A 15,680-nucleotide genomic window follows, 5' to 3' on the forward strand; every position below is an offset into this window, starting at 1 on the left:
TTGAACCTTGCCTCCTCTCTCCTTACCAGTCAACTCACATATTGTGGACGAAAGGGGCCACACGCTGACCTGACAAGCTCAGGGAAGGCCTGCGTGGCAGCCTAGCAGACTCAGAGACCTAAAATAACCACAAAGGATGGTCTGAAATGAAACTTTAACTAAAAGCAGTTATGGTGGGCAGTTATGTCCTAAGCCAGTATCTTCACTGACAAGATCAACTTTGATCCTTACTGAGCCCATTTGCCTTTTTGCCTCTAAGATAACATACCCTTGAAATGTCTGGGTAACTTGTAACTTCCCTTTTTCTGGAACCCCTGGGGCATAACCAAATGTTCTGGGCGCCAGGACAGATACTACAAATTCCTTCATTATCATGTTAATTGATCCTGCACCCACCTAAGTATGTGTCCATCATTTTACTTTTTATCCTATCACAGAGGTTCCCCCCCCCTCGCTTAATCCCACCTCCTTAAATCTGTCACCAATGAATTTCATGTATAAATACGGATGTAACCCTGCCATTCTCCGGAGCACTATCTCAATTCATTGAGGTTCTGCTTCCCGGCATATGTCCACAGTTTGGCTCAAATAAACTCACAAAAATTCTTTACAGGTTTCAATGGTTTTTTATGTTAACAATATAAAGACTTTTCTTAAAAGCTGGTGCCATAGTATTTATTGTCTTTTATGTGCATCGGCAGTGAACCCTTGCTTGGTAACAAAGATGCTCAGCTACACTCATGATAAGAGAAACACAAATTAAAATCACTGTGATAGCATTTCTCACTTACCATTTGGGCAAAGCATGAACACATTCAGTTGGTCAGGCTCTTGGGAAATAGGCACACTCTCATATTGCTAGTGAGAGTACAAAATGGTACACTCTTCATTGAGGGGAATTTAGTAGTATCTATATATGCATTTATCCTTTGACCTAACAGGCCCACTTCTAGGATGTACCTTTATAAATACAAACCACAGGTGCACACGGTTATTCATGGCAGTATTATCTGTGATATAAAATATGGAAACAACCCAAAGGCCATCAGGATTAGTGAAGTACATCCACATAACAGAGGACTGTGCAGCTGCAAAAATAAAAGAGCAAGATTCCTATGAACTGGTAGGGAGTGATTTCTAAGATATATTGAGTGGGGGGAAATAAGGACAAATTACCACATAACATGTGTTAAGAAAGAATGGATATTGTATGGTTCCTCTTATAGGAGGCTCCTAGAATAGTCAAATTATAGAGATGGGAAGTAGAATGGTGGTTCCCAGGGGAGGGGGATGGGGAGTTAGTGTTTAATGGGTAGAGCGTCACTTTGGGAAAATGAAAAAGTCCCGGAGATGGGTAAGAGTGATGGTTGTATGAAAATGTGAATGTACTTAATGCTACTGAACTGTATACTTTAAAATGGTTAACTTACTATAATTAAAAAAAAAAAAAGATGAGGGATCTGAGGCCCAGAACCCTAAATGATGGAAGAGGAAGAGGAATTCACAGGTAGAGTCAGAAACCACGCCTTACCAATCTCCAGACTAGGCTCCTTGCCCTTATCCTCCTGGTCATGTAGTCATAATCTTCAACCCATCTGAGGTTTCCATACTCACAGGCTCCAGGGCAGGCCTGGGCCAGCAGGATCTGACTAACAAAAAAAGAAAAAGAAAGAATGTGAAATAAGAAAGAAGGGGAGCCCTAGCTGGTTTGGCTCAGTGGATAGAGCGTTGGCCTACGGACTTAAGGGTCCTAGGTTCAGTTCCAGTCAAGGGCACATGCCCTGGTTTTGGGCTTGATCCCCAGTTGGGGTGTGCAGGAGGCAGCTGATAAATTATTCTCTCTCATCATTGATGTTTCTCTCTTTCTCCCTCTGCCTTCCTCTCTGAAATCAATTAAAAAAGAAAAAAAGAAGGGGAAATAAGAATATGTATATATTTGCTTCTACAAAAAGAGACACAGGAAGGATAGACTAGAAACTAATTTTAAATAACTTATTCCGGTAGGTGGGGACAAAGGTATAATGGATAAGAGTGAAACCTTCATCTATATTGATTTTTTAGAGAGAGAGGAAGTGAGAGAAAGAGAAACAAAGATATCAATGCATATTGACGTGAGAGAAACATCGGCCACCCCCTGCATGTGCCCCAACCAGGGATCAGACCCACAACCTAGCTTTGAGCCCTGACTGGGAATTGAATCCACAACCTTTTGGTACAGAACAGTGCTCCAACTAACTGAGCCATCCGGCCAGGCTGAGTATGCCTTTTTATATAATTTTGACTTTTGAACTATGCAAACATTCTAAATACTAAAAATACAATTAAAGCAATAATAATAGAAAAAAACCTAAAATTTAATTAAAATAGAAACAAATGGCCCTGGCTGGTTTGGTTCGGTGGATAGAGGGTCAGCCTGTGGACTGAGGCGTCCCAGGTTTGATTCCGGTCAAGGGCATGTACCTTGGTTGCGGGCACGTCCCCAGTGGGGGGTGTGCAGGAGGCAGCTGATTGATGTTTCTCTCTCGTCGATGTTTCTAACTCTCTGTCTCTCTCCCTTCCTCTCTGTAAAAAAGTCAATAAAATAAATTCTTTAATAAAAAAATAAAACATCTCTCTCTTTAAAAAATAAAGTAACATAAATAAAATAAGATAGAAACAAATGAACCTAGAAGTTATTGGATTAATAATATAACCCTATAGGAATATAATTCAAGTCACATGAACACAGTGCTATGTATACCTTTAGTGGATTATGTTCAAAAGAAAAAAATTTGTAAACTACAAAGTAGGTTTGTTGTTGATAGATCAGCGGTAGTAATTTTGAAATTACGTTGGTTATATTTTGGGATAGTGCCAATGAGTAAATATACTGGTTAGTGTTGGGAACCACAGTTCTCTGGGAGAAAGGAGATAAAATATGGTATGGAAAAGGTGGGGAAGAACCTTGTCATCTTGGGATTTAAATTAGAGGTAGCAGTGTGAATACATGTTCAAAAAAATTCCTAGCTCTGTCTTCTGAGAGGGTGTGGGGGCAATGACATCCTAGTAGCAGTGAGTACACCTTGCCCCAGATCTTGGTTGCCAAATATCACTTCCCACTAAAAGAAACAAAGATCCTTGGAGAAATAGTCCAGATTTTGGGCGGACAAAATTCAACGTGAACCTGGATTATTTTGTACCAGAAAGCAAGGAAGTGTTCAAAAATTGATGGAGACATGCCGAAACGGGAGCAGCTCAAATGGGTTCCCACTGGGTAAATCTGGGACATTTTGAGCACCAAAAAAAAAGAAAAAAAAGAAAAAAAATTATGATGGTATGATAAAGGATACATTGAATTTTAAAGTTCACAGCACATAGTGAGTAAAAATCAGTCCCAGTGATACTCCAAAGGGTGTATTGGGCTCCTTACAGACAAAAGCTAGCTACGGTAGAAAGAGTGAAAGATTTAGAGAATCAGTATTTTGCAACCACCAAGGAAATAATTGAGTCAGGCAACAATCATCAGTGCTTGGCAAGAAACATTGTGTAAACATTTGCGATTGGGGTGGCGAACAGGATACACAGTCTAAAGTATCATTCTACAGATGATTGATTTCAAAAGGAAAAAGATATCTCTATATTGGAGAAACCTGGTAGACCAGGGGTGGGCAAACTTTTTGACTCGAGGGCCACAATGGGTTCTTAAACTGGACCGGAGGGCCGGAACAAAAGCATGGATGGAGTGTTTGTGTGAACTAATATAAATTCAAAGTAAACATCATTACATAAAAGGGTACGGTCTTTTTTTTTTTTAGTTTTATTCATTTCAAACGGGCCGTAGTTTGCCCATGGCTGTGGTAGACTCTACCATGACCAGGTGATCAAATTCAGACTCCCCAGTAACAGATTATGTGCTTTTGGATGTCAAAGCATGTTTAAACTGAGTCACATAATCGGAAAAATATCAGATAAAACCAGACTGTAGGCATTCTACACATCAGCAGCCTGAACTCTTCAAAATGTCACTGTCATAAAAAAGGTTGGGACACTTCTAGATTGAAGAAGACCAAAGAATTATAACAACTAATTCCTGGCCCTTGATTGGATCCTGGATTAAAAGAAAACAAAACAGCACTTTTCGCCATGTTTCTGTGCTTGCATATGGCGCTCATGGATGTCGTGGCTGATGCTCTCAAGAGTGTCAGTAAAGCCAAAAAGAGGCAAACACTAGGTTCTTATTAGGTCATGCTCCAAAGTCATCGTCTGGTCTCTTACTGTAATGATGAAGCATGGTTACATTGGTGAATTTGAAATTATTGATGACCACAGAGCTGGGAAAATTGTGAACCTCACAGGCAGGTTAGGTAAGTGTGGAATAATCAGCTTCCGATTTGATGTGCAACTCAAAGATAGAGAAAAATGGCCTTAGCCGGTTTGGCTCAGTGGATAGAGCATCAGCCTACGGACTGAAGGGTCCTGGTTCGATTCTGGTCAAGGGTACATGCCCAGGTTGTGGGCTCAATGCCCAGTGGGGGGCATGCAGGAGGCAGCCAGTCGATGATCTCTCTCATCATTGATGTTTCTATCTCTCTCTCCCTCTCCCTTCCTCTCTGAAATAATAATAATAAAATATATATATATATATATATATATATATATATATATATATATGTGTGTGTGTGTGTGTGTGTGTGTGTGTGTGTGTGTGTGTGTGTGTGTATACACACACACACACACACACACACACTACAGCAGCGGTTCTCAACCTGTGGGTTGCGACCCCTTTGGCGGTCGAACGACCCTTTCACAGGGGTTGCCTAAGACCATCCTGCATATCAGATATTTACATTACGATTCATAACAGTAGCAATATTACAGTTAGGAAGTAGTAATGAAATAATTTTATGGTTGGGTCACAGGAGGCCTGGTGCATGAATTTGTACACGGATGGGGTTCCTCCGCTTGGCCGTCTTACCCAGTCCCAATTAGGGCTGCTGGCCAGCTGAGGGGGAGGGACCATGGGAGGTTGGCAGGCAGCTCCTGCATTGAGCTTATGCCCCCTGATGGTCAGTGTGTATCATAGCTACCAGCCAGTTATCCAGTCATAACGGTCGCTTAGGATTTTATATATATAGACTAGAGGCCTGGTGCACAAAAATTTGTGTACTCGGTGGGGGGGGGGGTGTCCCTCAGCCTGGCCTGTGCCCTCTCGCAGTCTGGGACCCCTTGGGGGATGACCATCTGCTGGCTGAGGCCTGCTCCCCAGGGGATTGGGCCTAAGCTGGCAATCAGACATTCCTCTGGCAGCCCGGCAGCCCTCGGGGGGTGTCCACTTGCCAGCGGGGAACAGGCCTAAGCTGCAGTTGGACATCCTTAGCGCTGCTGAGGAGGCAGGAGAGGCTCCCACCACCACTGCTGTACTGGCAGCCATCAGCCTGGCTTGTGGCTGAGCAGAGCTCCTCCATGTGGGAGCGACTGACCACCAGAGGGCAGCTCCTGCATTGAGCGTCTGCCTACTGGTGGTCAGTGTGTGTCATAGTGACCAGTCATTCCCAGTCTTTCTGCTGTTAGGGTCAGTTTGCATATTACCCTTTTACTATATAGGATAGAGGCCTGGTGCACGGGTAAGGGCCAGCTGGTTTGCCCTGAAGGGTGTCCCGGATCAGGGTGGGGGTCACGCTGGGGTGCCTGGCCAGCCTGGGTGAGGGGCTGATGGCTGTTTTTTTTTTTTTTTTTTTATAATATATTTTATTGATGTTTTACAGAGAGGAAGGGAGAGGGATAGTTAGAAACATCAATCAGCTGCCTCCTGCACACCCCCTACTAGGGATGTAGCTGCAACCAAGGTATATGCCCTTGACTGAAATTGAACCTGGGACCCTTGAGTCCGCAGGCCGACACTCTATCCACTGAGCCAAACCGGTTAGGGCTGATGGCTGTTTGCAGGTTGGTCACACCCCCTTCAGGGTGGGGGTCCCCACTGGGGTGCCTGGCCAGCCTGGGTGAGGGGCTGATGGCTGTTTGCAGCTGGTTACACCCTCTTCAGGGTGGGGGTCCCCACTGGGGTGCCTGGCCAGTCTGGGTGAGTGGCTAAGGGCCGTTTTCAGGCTGGCCAAGCCCCTCGGTGACCGAAGCTCCCCGCCTCTCCTTTTTTTTTTTTTTTTTTTAATTCTGGGATTTATTTACCTTCTATAATTGAAACTTTGTTGCTTTGAGTGGAGCTCAGAGCCGGCCGCGGCAGGCGGGAAACTTGGCTTCCTCCATCATTGGGGCAACCAAGCCTCCTGCTTGCTCCAGCTCCGTGGCTGTCTGCGGCCATCTTGGTTGGGTTGATTTGCATATAGTTGCTCTGATTGGCTGGTGGGCGTGGCTTAAGGCATAGCGAAGGTATGGTCAATTTGCATGCTTGTCTTTTATTAGTGTAGATATGTCCCATCAGTTTGGTTTCATTGTACTGACAGTCTCTGAGGGCATCATGGACCACGAAGAAGCCAGACGAAAATACAGAAGGAAAATCCTGGGATTCTTTTTCTAGAGCTGTAATACATATGTGCAAATAAAATGCCTCAATAGACGAGCAAAAAAGAAAACAAAGCAAAACTGTAAAGGCTGTTATAGGGATGATTGGGAAAATTTAAATATAGACAGAATATTTGATAATATCAGTGTTAAATTTCTTTGGTGTCATATGGTATTTTAATTATGAAGGAGGGTGGTCCTTGTTCTTAGGAAGTACATGCTAGAATAGGGGTGGGCAAACTTTTTGACTTGAGGGCCACAGTGGGTTCTTAAACTGGACCGGAGGGCCGGAATAAAAGCATGGAAGGAGTGTTTGTGTGAACTAATATAAATTCAAAGTAAACATCATTACATAAAAGGGTACGGTCTTTTTTTTTTTTAGTTTTATTCATTTCAAAGGGGCCGGATCCGGCCCACGGGCCGTAGTTTGCCCACGGCTGTGCTAGAAGGATTTAGGGAGGTATCTTGATGTCTGTAGCTTACTTTTAATAGTTCCACACAAAAAGTCGTGTAATTGGTGAATCTAGGGGAAGGATATATAGCTGTTTCTTATATTCTTTGAATTTTACAGTGGGTTCAACATACTTCAAAATAAAAGGGAAAAACACAATATGGGAAGTTCAGTGATGATAACCTACACTTCATCATTTTTTTTTTTTTTAAGATATGGGAAGTCCAGTGGTTGTGGCTTAGTGGTTGAGTGTTGATCCATGCACCAAGAGGTCACTGGTTTGATTCCTGGTCAGGGCATGTGCCCAGGTTGCAGGTTAGATTCCCAGTAGGGGGCTTGCAGGAGGCAGCTGATTGATGTTTCTGTCTCTCTCTCTAAACATCAGTAAAAACATTAAAAAAAAAAAAAGATATGGGAAGATTTTTTAAAAACACTGATCTTAGAGGAAGGGAGGGAGAGAGAGGAAAAAGAGAGAGAGGGAGGGAGGGGAGAGAGAGAGAGAGAGAGGAGAGAGAAGAGAGAGAGAAATATTGGTGTGAGAGAGAACCATCAACCAGTTGCCTCCCTCACAGGCACCAACCAGGGATTGAACCCGGCACCTTTTGGTATACGGGACAACCAACTGAACCACACTGGCCAGAGCTACACTTCATCTTGTAATGTACATTTGGTTGTGTGGCTTTTATTAATCTTAAAAACAACCAACAAAAACAAACATAAAACCTCTTTGTCCCAAATAAGTAAAGGAATATTACACATAGGCACACAGGCTTTACTTTTTAACTAAACAACCAATCTAGCATTTGTTGTACACAGGGTGTGAAATGACCCCTCTCTTTGAAATAGGAAATCCAAACTCCTCTTACACTAGGAATGTGATTTAACCATATTCTTTTCTATCAAGGGATGGTGCTCCATAAGGGATGTAAATATCTTGTTCAACATACAGACTCCTTCAAAAGGAAATTACGAGAGAACTCCCTTCCTATTGACAATTTTCAAATGTGATAAGTCCAGATTTGAGTAAATGTGTGAAAGAGTTTAGAAATGCTTAGGGTACCTAAAAATTATTTTATTGTTTCAGGCTAACTACATTTTCTGCTTTCTATTTTGTCTTGGTATGGCAGTGGTCCGGTGGATGCTATTGTAGAGTATTTGGGTATATGTGAGGGGATGTTGCATGCAGAAGTTGTGGGGTTTCGTTGTACATTTTGGTATCAACAACGTGCAATAAAATTAGATTTGTGGTTTGGGTTTGGATTAAGGCACAAATTTACCTGTTCTCACTGTTAGTGACATAGAAAGCATTTAAATTTGGTTATAGATATAGCCTGGGCCAGGTGGGTAAGTTGGTTGGAGCATTGTCTCAAACACCAAAAGGTTTCAGGTTCAATTCCTGGTTGGGGCACTTATGGGAGCCAACCAATTGATGTTTCTCTCACACATTGATGTTTCTCTCTCCCTCTCTCTCTCAAATGAATAAAACATATCCTCCGGTGAGGATAAAAAATTTGGTTAGATACATACTGTGATGATCAGGAAATTCCTTGTTTAGGTCATTCCAGCCTTAGACTACTGCTTCATAAACTTTTTATTTTAGACTCCTTTACATTTTTATTTATTATATATATATATATTATATATATATATATATATATATATGTTTATTTATTTCAGAGAGGAAGGGAGAGGGAGAGGTAGAAACATCAATGATGACAGAGAATCACTGATCAGACACCTCCTGCACACCCCACACTGGGGATTGAGCCCGTAACCCAGGCATGTACCCCGACTGGAATCCAATCGTGACCTCCTGGTTCATAGGTCAACGCTCAACCACTGAGCCACGCCGGCTGAGCTCCTTTACATTTTTAAATGTTATTGAGTACCAAAGAGCCTTTGTTTATGTGGGTTATATCTATTGATCTTTGCTATATTAGAAAGTAAAACTAAAAAAAAAAAATCTAAGTTATTTTTATTTATCTGTTAAAAATAATTCATTACAGCCCTGGCCAGGTAGCTCAGTTGATTAGAGCATCATTCCAATACACCAAGGTTGCTGGTTCCATTCCTGGTCAGGGCACATACAAGAAGCAATCAATGAATGTACAAATAAGTGGAATAACAAATCACTGTTTCTCTCTCTTTCTCTCTTTCTCTCTTTCTCTCTCTTTCTCAGATCAATAAATTAAAAACAATAAAAATAAATCATTACATGTTAACATTAATGACATTTTTATGCAAAATATTTTCTAAAATAGTGAGAAGAGTGGCATTGTTTTACATTTTTGCAAGTCTCTTAAATGTCTGGCTTAATTGAAGAGAGCTGGATTCTTTTTTTTTTATGTTTTTTTTTTTTTTAAAAATAGGTGTTTTGTTGATTTTCTAGAGAGCGTGGAAGGGAGAGGGATAGAGAAATAGAAACATCGATGAGAAACATCAACATCAATAGGCTGCCTCCTACACACCCCAGGATCAAGCCCACAACCAGGCATGTGCCCTGACCGGGAATTGAACCAGTGACATTTTGGTTCATGAGTCGATGCTCCATTACTGAGTCACACAGGCTGGGCGAGAATGGATTGTTATATCTGCCTCCGCAAGCAGTTGTGTCATGTGACCTGTGGAAACGCCGCTGTGCATTTGTGGGTGAGTGAGATGAAAGAAAGGGAAGAATGGCTCAGCATGTTCCGGAATTTGTTACGGACTTGGATACCCTGCTCCCCGGGACACCAGTCTCCCTCGGGGCCTCTAGACCACTTGCTGAGAGGCTATTTTACACCACTGAAGGGACCACGTGGTCACCTGATCTCACACACTTGCTCTCATCAGATTCACTTGGAGATCTCCTTCAAACTGACTTCTGGGCCCTCCCCAGAGTGTCAGATCTATCTGGTTCAGGTGAGGCTTGCTAAGAAGTGTGTTTCTAATTAGTTTCTGGTGCTGCTGCTGCTGGTCCTGGTGTGTCACTCAGAGAGCCAGTTTGCTAGAGAGTTTTGAAAATGTTTGCATCTCTTTAAAGATCCTTCCCCCATCCCGTCATATTTTATTTTAACATCGCTCTTTCCCTCACTGTGGTATTTATTCTGACCCGTTAATTTCATAAATGTTTACTTGGGACCCACTCTGCTGGCCCCTCAGAATGCCTCAGAGCTTCCCTCCGCCCTCCCTGCTTTCTGTCCTGGTAGAAAGGTCAGATGAAAAGCCAGGACCCAAACTGGGAAAGCAGCACACCTTGGCCTATTCTTTCTGACGTGTCTCAGCTACCCTCTGACCTCAGCTTGTTGCACTCTTTTTGGTATTTATTTTAATTTTATATTTTGGTTTAATTTTAATTTTTATCATGTGTATAATTTTAAAAAATCAAATAGTGAGCTACACGTTATATAACAAAGAGTAGTTATACTCTCCTTACTTCCCACTTCCAGACTCCTGGCTGTTTCCTTCTAGTGATCCCCCTTGCCCCCCAGTTTTAGGTAGTTTCTATTGAGTTTCTTTTGTCGAAGGTACACCCACATATTTCCCTCTGTCTCCTCCATTCTTTCAATGCAGTTAATGCTAATCTTGCCTAAATAGACATTCTGTATTTATCTATTTTGATTGTAGATATTTTTCATACCTGTTAGGTGTGCTGTGATTACCTTTCCTTTCTAATGCAGTCTTTGGTTTTTCCATACAACACTATGTTTTTACTTGTTTAGTTTTCTACAGACTAGCAATAGTTCTTTCTAGCCTGTCTGCGGAGTCTCGTTGTCCAGCACACACTCTTGGGCTTCCATTGTTGTGTATTAGCTCCTTTTGTCACTCAGGGGTTCTCCACGCCCCCCCGCCCCCCATGGCCCTCTGGGCCCAGTGTCCTGCTTTGGGTGCATCCCTGGGTGTCTTTTTTGATTTATCCTTCTTGTCTAGGTTCCATGTCAGACACTCAACCTGGCTTTTTTTTTTTTTTTCCAGGTACGACACCGATGTCCGTTCTGCTTCCTGTGCTTTGCTGGATTGTCTGACACCCCCTCTCTGGATCTTACATTTATGTGCTCTTTGCTCTGAGTTCCACTTGTCCATCCCTGTGCATCTTCCAGAACATTGGGGCTGCATTTTCCCAGTGGACTTTCAGGAGGGAGTGGAGAGAAACTCATGTGTTCACCCCACTTAACTGTTTTAAGCTCCTCTCCCTCAACACCCCATCCGTGTATCTGTCTGCCTATGCACTTTCCTCACTGCCCCCACCATTGTTGTGTGATACCGTACAGCAAGACTTGTTAGTGTCTCAGAACTGGGGGTGGCAGGGCTGGGACTCAGATATTGTTGCCCCTTTCTATTCTCACCCAAATGTAATCTGCAGGAAATCTGTATCAACAAATTATTTGGTTTAGCTTTTCTCTTCTTGCATTTTGTGTGTGAAAGTTTTCAACTTAGTTTTTTGTAACTCTGGAGTATTTCATTATGTTAATGTAGTATGGTTGCTAGGCATTTATTTTGTCCAGTTCTTCTCTACTAGGAGTAATATCACTGTATCTCCAACCATACTGGTTACTTTTCACGTACCTAACTTCTAGCAAGACCTAATTTTTGTGCTGGGAACATTGAGGACACTCTTGGGCTTTGAAGTTGTAGATATTTTGAAGCTCTTTAGCCAGCCTTTCTTAGCATTTCAGAGCTTTTCTGTGGCATCAGAGTAGGTAATAAAGGGAGGAGGCAGGAGTCCTTGGCTGAGCTTCTGGAAATACCTCATTTTTTCAGCAAGAGCTTCCTGTTACTGGCTCTAAAATATAATCCCTGAAGCTGTAAACTGAGTAACTTCAGGCGTCTCCTTCCCCTGCCCGGTTTGCAGGAGCCTGGCCCTGGGCAGTGCTCTTGTGGGTGCTTGAAGCTCTGGGGAACGGAATGTCTGATGAGCTGCTGTGCATAACGAATCCTTTGAGGAATAGGTACTGTAGGTGATGGTATTCTGGCCAAGTGTCCTGAATGTCATGTTCTTTTGTATTCAGTTATGTAAGGGCTGTACTTCCATCCATAAAACGGATGTTATATGTAACATTAAAGGAAACAAAAGGGTGTCCTTGGGGCTTTGGAATCAGACAGACCTTGGTTTTGTTTCTAGCTCAGCCACTTCTCATTTGTTCACTCAGCAAATGTGCGTGATGATGTTTATTAAGGTAGGATATGAGAAGTGAGATTAACCCATTTCCTGTCCTTCCTCACGATATTAAACTCAGAGGGGATGCCAGACAATCCAGTGAAACACAGGAAGCAGAACGGACATCGGTGTCGGACCTGAAAAAAAAAAGCCTGGCTTTTGTCTGACGTGGAACCTAGGCAAGAAGGCTAAATCAGAAAAGACAACCAGGGATGCACCCAAAGCAGGACACTAGGCCCACAGGACCATGAGGGGTGGGGTGGGGGGGTGGGCGGGTGGAGCCCCTGTGTGACAAGGGGAGCTAGTACTAGTATACAACAATGGAAGTCCAAGAGTGTGTACTGAACAATGAGATTCCTGCAGACAGGCTAGAAAAAAACTATTGTTAGTCTGTAGAAAACGAAATAAGTAAAAACATAATGTTGTATAGAAAAATCAAAGGTTGTATTATTAGGTACAAGCTGATAGGAGTGCTCTGAAGGAAAAGCAGAGGTTACTTGAGTTGTGTAACAGGGAATCTGGCCTCCTTAGAAAAGTTTCCCTCAGGGAAATAACCATTCATTCACTCATTCATTCATTCATTTTTTGTTAATTCTCGCACGAGGATATTTTTTCCATTGATTTTTAGAGAGAGTGAAAGGGAGTGGGGAGGGGAATGGAGAGAGAGAGAGAGACTGACAGACAGAGAGAAACATCGATGTGAGGGAGACACATCAATAGGTTGCCTCCTGCATGTGCCTGAACCAGGTCGGGGCTGGAACCAGAAACCCAGGTAGGTGCTCTTGACCAGGAATAGAACCTATGACACTTTGGTGTGCAGGCTGACGCTCCAAACACTGAGCCACACTGGCCAGGGCTTTTTTTTTTTTTTTTTTTTTTTTTGAGGTAACTTTTGAGCTGACACTCCACTCTGAAGCTGAGTAGAATTAGTAAGGCAAAGGGTGGGAGAGTAAGGAGCATTCCAGGTGGAGGTGCAACCCATGGGGAGGCCTGAATGGGAAAAAATAGGGCACTTGAGAAGGATGAGGAACAGTGAGGCTGGAGGAGATGATGGGCTAGACATCACAGGGCTACACTGGGAATGTTGGTCCTTAGTACCAGAGTGGTTAGAAGGCATTAAAGAGTTTTAGTAACTCACTTCAGATCAAAAGACACACACAAAGTGAAGAGATGGAAAAAGATATTTCATGAAAAAGGAAAAAAACACACGCTGGGGTAGCAAATCTTATACCAGACAAAATAAACTTTAAAACAAAGGCTATAATAATAGACAAAGAAAGACCCATCAATTCCAAATAACTTACCTGGGTATTTATTTTAAAAAACCTTCTGGGTATTTACCTAAAAAAAACCCAAAACACTAATTCAAAAAGACATATGCACCCATATGTTCATTGCAGCATTATTTTCACTTGATCTTAGCCAAAAGGCCGAGCAGCAATCATTGCAGCATTATTTTCAATAGTCAAGATGTAGAAGCAAACTAAGTGTCCATCAATATATGAATGGATAGCCTTGGCCGGTGTGGCTCAGTTGGTTTGGAGCATCGTCCCGCACACTGAAAGGTTGCAGGTTCGATTCCAGTGAGGGCACATGCCTAGGTTGCGGTTTTGATCCCTGGCCCGGTTGGGGTGTGTGTGGGAAGCAAACCAATTGATGTTTCTTTCTCACATGTATTATTATTTTTTCTCTCTCCTTTCCCCTCTCTCTAAAAATCAATGAACATGTCCTTGGGTGAGGATTTAAAAAAAATGGATAAAGAAGAAGTGGTACATACATACAATGGAATATTAAAGGCTCTTGTGCTGAGTGAAATAAGTCAGACAGAGTAAGGCAAATGCTATATGATTTCACTTCTGTGTGGAATCTATAAAACAAAATAAACATGCAAACAACAGAAACAACCTCAGAGATACAGAGAACATTTTGATGGTTGCCAGATGGGAGGGGGGTTAAGAGGGGATAGATGAAAAAGGAGAAGGGATTAAGAAGTAAAAGTTGGTAGTTACAAAATGATCATGGTGACATAAAATATAACATAGGGAATACAGTCAATATTGTAATAATTGTCAGATGGGTATTAGATTGATTGGAGTGATCACTTAATAAGTTATATAAAGTCTAATCACTATGTTATGTATAACCTGAAACTAATATAACATTGTATGTCAACTGTAATTGAAAAATAAAAACTTACCAAAAAAGTTTAAGTAGAGAAGGATAGGTAATAGGATTTATTTATTTATCTTTTTTAGCTTAAAAATTTTTTATTGTTTTTTTTTTTTTTATTTAATTAAGTCTTTATTGTTCAGATTATTACATTTGTTCCTCTTTTTTCCCCCCCCATAACTCCCCTCCTCCCAGTTCCCGCCCCACCCTCCGCCCTCACTCCCCACCCACTGTCCTCATCCATAGGTGCACGATTTTTGTCCAGTCTCTTCCCACATCTCCCACACCCCTTTCCCCCCCAAGAATAGTCAGTCCATTCCCTTTCTATGTCCCTGATTCTATTATAATCAACAGTTCATTCTGTTCATCAGATTATTTATTCACTTGATTCTTAGATTCACTTGTTGATAGATGCATATTTGTTGTTCATAATTTGTATCTTTACCTTTTTCTTCCTCTTCCTCTTCTTAAAGGGTACCTTTCAGCATTTCATATAATCCTGGTTTGGTGGTGATGAACTCCTTTAGCTTTTCCTTATCTGTGAAGCTCTTTATCTGACCTTCAATTCTGAATGATAGCTTTGCTGGATAAAGTAATCTTGGTTGTAGGTTCTTGGTATTCATCACTTTGAATATTTCTTGCCACTCCCTTCTGGCCTGCAAAGTTTCTGTTGAGAAATCAGCTGACAGTCGTATGGGTATTCCCTTGTAGGTAACTGAGTTTCTTTCTCTTGCTGCTTTTAAGATTCTCTCTTTATCTTTTGCTCTTGGCATTTTAATTATGATGTGTCTTGGTGTGGTCCTCTTTGGATTCCTTTTGTTTGGGGTTCTCCGCGCTTCTTGGACCTGTAAGTCCATTTCTTTCACCAGGTGGGGGAAGTTTTCTGTCATTATTTCTTCAAATAGGTTTTCAATATCTTGCTCTCTCTCATCTTCTGGCACCCCTGTAATTCTGATGTTGGTACGCTTGAAGCTGTCCCAGAGGCTCCTTACACTATCCTCGCATTTTTGGATTCTTTTTTCATTTTGCTTTTCCGGTTGGATGTTTTTTGCTTCCTCGCATTTCAAATCATTGACTTGATTCTTGCGCTCCTCTGGTCTGCTGTCAGGAGTCTGTATAATATTCGTTATTTCAGTCCGTGTATGCTTAATTTCTAGTTGGTTCCCCAATATAAGATCGAGGGTCTTATTAGTTTTCGTGTAGAGCTCATTAAGTTTATCAGCAGCTTCTAAACAGTTCTTGAGAGACCTTAAAAGTGTGGTTCTGAACTCTATTTCTTCCATTGACAATTTTGTCCTGTTTCTTTGTCTCCGCATTTTGTTATGCTTCCTTGGTGCACCCCCTAGTGGTCTTTGTTCGCAGTCTTATAGTGAAATCTTGATTGTTGTAGCTAATTCCAGGGAGGGTTTGACCTCCAGGCCAAGT

At 42.0% G+C, this 15,680-nt stretch overlaps 1 protein-coding gene and 1 pseudogene across 4 annotated transcripts in view; both read left to right on the plus strand.

Annotated features, from left to right (window-relative positions):
* Positions 1-15,680, plus strand: part of RAB11FIP3 (RAB11 family interacting protein 3) — a 105,668-nt gene that overhangs the window by 11,359 nt on the left and 78,629 nt on the right. The gene's annotated exons all lie outside the window — the stretch shown is intronic.
* Positions 2,041-6,619, plus strand: LOC132232846 (small ribosomal subunit protein uS8-like; annotated as a pseudogene).

The sequence above is a fragment of the Myotis daubentonii genome, chromosome 4 (assembly GCF_963259705.1).
Source record: "Myotis daubentonii chromosome 4, mMyoDau2.1, whole genome shotgun sequence".
Classification (NCBI taxonomy): domain Eukaryota; kingdom Metazoa; phylum Chordata; class Mammalia; order Chiroptera; family Vespertilionidae; genus Myotis; species Myotis daubentonii.